This window comes from Adelges cooleyi, unplaced genomic scaffold, assembly GCF_023614345.1.
Source record: "Adelges cooleyi isolate 19-005CV unplaced genomic scaffold, UGA_ACOO_1.1 ACOO_flye_CR_arks_rails_tigmint_CR_PRNA_23, whole genome shotgun sequence".
Classification (NCBI taxonomy): domain Eukaryota; kingdom Metazoa; phylum Arthropoda; class Insecta; order Hemiptera; family Adelgidae; genus Adelges; species Adelges cooleyi.
Genome location: NW_026095893.1, coordinates 16,389,771 through 16,396,399, shown reverse-complemented (window position 1 = coordinate 16,396,399; position 6,629 = coordinate 16,389,771). Strand labels below are relative to the sequence as shown.

Here is a 6,629-nt window from a genome sequence, read left to right as displayed (position 1 = left end):
AAGTTCAATACATACATGTAATATGCATACGGGCAGAGGCTCAACTTTATTTATGAATAGATAATATAATGTGTAATGTGCAGGCGCGTGGCGGAGTGAGATAAGGCGGCAGTGTATCAACGCACGGTCGCCGGTTCAAATCTCTGCCACTGGCGGTTTGTTCCTCAGGGCGGGCAACTGTCTGGGGGAAAAAACAGCCACCTGCACTTCTCTCTGGGGACTTGTTTGATAGCGTTAGGTCGGCAGCCAGCTCTAAACCCAAAAATGCCAAATCTAAGACCGTCTAAGCCCCGATTGGCGAGACTAACGGACGTTAAACGTGAGAGAGAGATAATGTGTAAGAACTAAGAACTAAGTCTGTATTAGGTGATGTTAGTTTCTGGCGAACTGAGCATATTTAGCACGTACTTACCTATGCTAAAAGTAAAGATTAAGAGTTTATCTACACATTAGCATATGTTTTGTAACGAAAATGATATACGATTTTGAAAAAAAAGCCCATGATCTATAACTTGGTCCCTAGTATTATTATTGAAAAAAAACCTACATTAACCTATATATAAACTCTTAATCTTGCATTTTGGTTCATAGGTAAGTATGCGCTAAAACTGCTCAGTTCACGAGGAACTTGCATCTTCTAACACATATTTTACGCGCTGAAAAAAGTTATGTAACGCCGTTGTAATCCGTCCAGCGAAGATTTTGTTCAGGCTAGCTCTTCAAAATATTATTTTGTCGATTATATAATATTTTCTTGGTAGAAAAAAACAATTTGACCGTCGCCGGGTGGTCTTATTGCTATAATTTTATGACCACTGATAAGAGTGGTGCTGTAGCGGAAATACAACGGCACGCACATTAATGTTTGTTTACACACTAACACAAGAACAGACACTTTCGTACACGCAAAAAATATTGCCTATACAAAACTCCTTAAAAATGGTCGGTATCCAGGGGCAAAATGTTTTAAATATTACTGTTATAACTATAAACTCTTATTAAATAATACAAGTTAATTTTATGTAAATAATAATTATATACACAAACATTTAAATATTGATAGAAAACTGTGTTCTTTTAAGCCGTTGTATTCAAAAAAACGTTGTATCTTGTAAGCATACTCCTCTTGTGTGAAAGAGATGGCAGTGTCTTAAGTTTGATCACAAGGTGGTTGACACAAATAATTAGTATTCATTTTAATTTTCTATATAAATATATTTAATCATTGAATTTTGAACATACAAATTATAATAAAGGTTAAACTATTCTGGGTCATTCCACGTGAAATCACCTTTTAAGGACCTATATAGAATGTATGATAACAATTTTGAAATATAGTCGCACACCCATTAAGTGATTTCACGTGAAATGACCATTGTACAATATATTTTTATAATCGAAAAAAAAAATACATAATAAAAATAATGTAAATATCGTTGTTATAATTCAAAAAATCAAATCAATAGGTCACAAATGTTACTTCAGAAGGTTTAAAATGTTAAATATTATTTCATAGATATTCTATTCGTGTATATTATTTGTTTAATTATCCAGTATTTGAATTTATAAGAAATTAAATATAGATAAACAATTTTTCCAAATAAAATTCATATTAATTTAACATTTCAAAAAATCAAATCTACGAGGGAAAATCACATTTCCAAAATTTACAACGGCTGTTTTAATTTAGAATAAACGATTAAGACGATTAAAACGATTGTTACACGATTTATTGTTAAATTTAAAATTGTCAAAAATGGCGGATAGTTTTTAGACTTTTCTATAGTGTGAGATTTTGGGTAGTACTAGTATATTATTTAATTATTTTGTATAGCTACTGAAGATTTAATAAATATAATACAGCATGTAATAAAATATTTGTTTGTATACTTCTCAAATTTTCAATTACATTTTGATGAATACTAAATAGTAAAATCTAAAAAAAAATGATATTAAATCACTTTTAAAAAAACGCTTTGATGCTTGGCAACAAACACACCACATTCACAGTGACACACATGTTTTAGGCGAACTGTATAGGTAAACTCCATCAACGCACGTTAAATTGCATCATTTAGGAGTTAAGTGCTCGTTCTTAATTATATACCTAATAAATATAATACATGGATAATATTATTCGTCCTATAAATAACATTAAAAATACAGAATTCTTGATTTTTCTCAATATGGAATCAGTAAAATTCATAATCAATGAAATGCCCTTAACATGTTGTCATTAAAACTTATTACAGTTCAATGTACACAATAACCAATATGTACTGTATTTCTCAATTATAAGTATGAGGACTGGTCGTGTATGTAAAGTTGATGGTTGACCGACCTCATAGTTAAGACGAAGGCGAAGGAAAAGAAGATAAAGTATTTCTCAAAAGAGGCGAAACAACAATCGAGGCATTTTTTAAATATTTCAGTTCTATATTTATAAGTTGTATTTTATTACAATTTGGTCCAGGGTTGAAATTATAACAAACCGTTAATATTTATGGACCAAATGGATTGTTTATTTGGAGATCATAGGATGAGTCGGCATCCTCTTCGATGTCACCATCCACTTCGACAGACTCTACGACAATCGACTTAAACTGCTCATAACTTATAACGTCTGAAAAATCACAAAAAAGTAAATTTAATTTTAAATGTCAATATATACTTAAATGTTTAGAATAATGACATCAGAAAATTAAGAAACCAAAGTTATTTATGAGACAAAACTATACAAAAAACACCGAATTATAAAAAAACTCTTGCTATACTTGACATTATTCTATTACTTACTTTTGAATATTTGAATACTTACTTAAATATTTGCAATAAAAAAATACAAATTTCAAATCACCAGAATAATGTAAAATTCATCTTGATATTGTAGTACTTTATTTTAGAGAAATTGGATGTTTTTTTGTTGTAAACGATATTTGTTTATTGTATTTTTTAGTCAGATTTCTTTTAATAATAATATACTATTTATATTTCACACAGTTTTGTTAAACAACAAAATCCAGAAAATTACAATATTTAATGAACAATATATAAATAAGAGGTTTTTAATCTCAGCAAATTTGAAAATTTTGATACACACCCATGAAAAGTTGATACATTGGTATGAGTGTATAATCTATACTAAAACACAATTCTTTTTACGTTAAAGATTGTTTTTGAAATTGGTAAAATATACCTAAACAGTATTGTTATTATTATTAAATAATAATAATAATTCAGTTTTATAAATTGATTTCCATCTTTTTTTTATTGTTCCAAAAATTTGGATCACTATATGCCCAAACAGTACTTAAAGAAAATCGGAAGCTCTAGTTGAGTTTCCGTGACGATATGGAAAGGCCTAAGTCATAGGTTTGCGTCAACACTAAAAAACGATTTTAAAATAATAAACAAAAATGTCTAATGGTTACCTTTTATATTTGTGTTCTCCATTCTTACAAGGTCATTGTATAAGTCGCGTAACTGAAAAGTTTTTTATACTATTTTTATTATTTTTTACAGACTAGAGAACAATATAAAATTAACAATAATTAACATGCATCATAGGATAAAACTAGCACTAGAGTTATAACCAAGTGTCCAGATAAAGTTCCTGAAAACAAATCATACAAAACCACATTTATACACTATGTCAGGCCCCGGACGCTTCTGTGATATCACGGAAAATTGTAGATTATATTAAAAACTTGTTTTGATCATCAATAGTTATGATAAGATTTTAATTGAACCTCTTTATGCTAAAATAAAAATAACTTCACAGAAAACAATGAGTACATAGTAAAAATTTGACTTGTGTTATTAATGATCTAGCTAACTAATAAAGTTTAATATCTTCTATATTGGGGCTAAAAGGCCGATTTTTTATATTTGTTTCCCAAATTTACTTATTACTGTTTATATTGATACTCTTTTATAGCATTTTCAAATGAATTAAAATATTCCTGGTCTTTTGATCCCTACTATGGAGGGGCCTCATAGTAAAAATTTGACTATATTACAAATATGAACTAGCCAACAAAAAACTAATACTATCAGAATAACAGTCAAAACAAATTATAAAGACAAACCATTTCCTCGCTCACGACAACGGATTCAGCAAATATTAAACAATTTAGTAACAAAATTAAGACCTTGAAATGCATTTTATCTAACTACTAAAAACTTATATGTAACTGTGCGATAAAACGATTAATTTTTACCTCAGTTGTATTAAGAATTAAAAAAAAAATTCAAAACAGTAAATAAATATTTATAAAATATGTTTGGCGATATGTATTCAGGCTGCTTCATTATTGCAAATATCTATCAACACATTAGTAACTTCCATTTATTCATATTATATTTACTGTACATAATTTATAAAAAGGTATTTTAAAAAAGGGTATTTTAAAGGAATTATAGACTATATAACTGAACTACTGAACTCACCTTTAATGCTACAGTGCAAATGAATTATGAAAAAAAAAATCAAGGTATAAAAAAATACAGTAAATTGATAAAATTATTAATATCTCAGCGTACAATCGCCAAGAAGAAAACCATACTGAGCAAACGTGATCTTTCAATCGAAAATTTAGATCGCGGTTAGATAGCATTTGCGTTCGCCCAAGGGAAACCGTACCTTAATCGTCACAATTTCATTATTTAATTAGCATTTAAAATTTGTTTTCAATCTTATGTTTACACATAAGCTAACAATGTATTGTCTTGCCAACAGGTATTTGTAGTTTGTTTACATTGCTACAATCATTGGATAAATACTGTATTTTATGAAAACATATTGTTGGTTTTTGTACAACACAGATATTTTAACTAAAATTCAATATGCAAGCTAAATTATAATATGAATGATAAGAGACAAGGGCCTTGCGTCCAGAGCATTTACAAGGGGGGATATTGTACGAAAATCCCCTCACTTACTTCAAGTTGAAATATTATATAATTGATTAGACTGTAGAGACAAGGGCGGATGCTTGGGGATGGGGGCTAATTGTGTTCAAGCTTTTCCCATACGTACTTGAACTGTGTGCATTAAAAGTGTATATTTATAGGCTATAATTTTTTTTTAAATATAAAATATTAGAATATGTGTTGTTTTCTCTATAATGTAAACTCTAGTTAGGTTTTTTGTCCTTAAGTGTTAAAATGTCTTCAATAGGAATTGTAGCCATTTGTAGGGAAATCGTTATGATTTTTTTCTTTTTTTACTTTTTTAGAGCCAAAATTATGCAAATTATGTTCTTAAGTCGTTAAAAATTATAAGTATACGATCTTTAGAGATATTGTGATATATTTACATCACAACAGTCGTTGTAAAAAACAACATGTTAACTTTGCTAACAACATGTTTGCATAATAACCGCGCAATTTTTAACAATACAAATTGTGGCAAAATATTGTATTAACCCTTCAATGCGCCGTGTTGCTTCTGAGCAACAATTTAAAAATACGGTTATAACACTTTTAAATTATGTACATAGTGACACCAACGACATCTATGGGAATAACATATGTACTATTAAAGTCGGTAAACACATTGTGGCGGATGCAGGCAAAAGGTTGCCCGGCCGGTGTCCGAAGACATTGGGTCGGTAGTTGTCGTGTGCGTATTTATATGTGCGCTCTGGGTGACTGATCACATGCGAGAAGTTCGCTACGGTTCGTCACAACTACCGAGATCTGGCGATCTGACCATGTGTTGAGGCGGTATCGATGCTGACAGCTAGGTTGCGCTAATTGACTGATTGGGACAAAATTGAGAATGAATTTGAACATTCTGATGATGAAAATGATTTTGATAATAATGAGGTACAAAATACATTTGAAAACATTAGTAATGTAGAATTTATTGATGACGATTGAATGACCTTTTATAATCAAAGAATACAATCGATTTATGGGAGGTGTGGACACATTAGACAGCTTAATTGGTCGAAACAAAATTCAAATGAGATCTCGAAAATGGTTTATACGGTTATGGTACCATTTACTTGATTTGACTACAGTCAATTCGTGGCTGTTATATAAACGTGTGAGAGAAGAAAAAATGGAACCCATAAAATATACTTTGGCGGACTGGAGAAAAGAATTGGCATTTTGTCTAACCAAAACAGGTGTTATAAAAAAGACTCGTGGACGCCCTTCATCACTTGAAGGAGAACTAAAAAATGTAAAAAAAAAGAAGACCTACCACTTCTACTCCGAAGGATGTGAGGCAAGATATGTTAGGCCACTGGCCAAGATTTCAAGATAAAAAAGGACGATGTAAAATTCCTCACTGTATTGGCACTACATTTTGGATGTGTTCAAAGTGTAAACAATATTTATGTCAAACCAAAGACAAGCAGTGCTTTGAAGACTACCACGTGAAATAAAAATAAGAGTTTTGAATTTCATGAAATTAATTTTTTTGTAATATTTTAATTAAGAGAAAAGTAATTAAGATGTAATTAATTAGTAAAGATAAGTAGTATAGATAGTAGAGAGTAGAAGATAGTATTTAAGAGAAAAGTTTGTTTCATTTCATTATAAGTAATTAGCGCTCACGCGCGGTGTTGCTTAGAAGCAACAAATAAAAAATGCTCGATTTGAATATTAAAAAATAATTT

At 30.0% G+C, this 6,629-nt stretch overlaps 1 long non-coding RNA gene across 1 annotated transcript; it reads right to left on the bottom strand.

Moving 5' to 3' along the window:
* Window positions 1–2,473: 2,473 nt before the first annotated feature.
* On the bottom strand, window positions 2,474–4,200 carry LOC126835138 (uncharacterized). Its single transcript, XR_007685165.1, has 3 exons — window positions 4,089–4,200; window positions 3,432–3,483; window positions 2,474–2,623 (listed from the first exon to the last, which is right to left on the bottom strand). It is a non-coding gene; the product is annotated as an uncharacterized LOC126835138 (long non-coding RNA).
* Window positions 4,201–6,629: the final 2,429 nt, after the last annotated feature.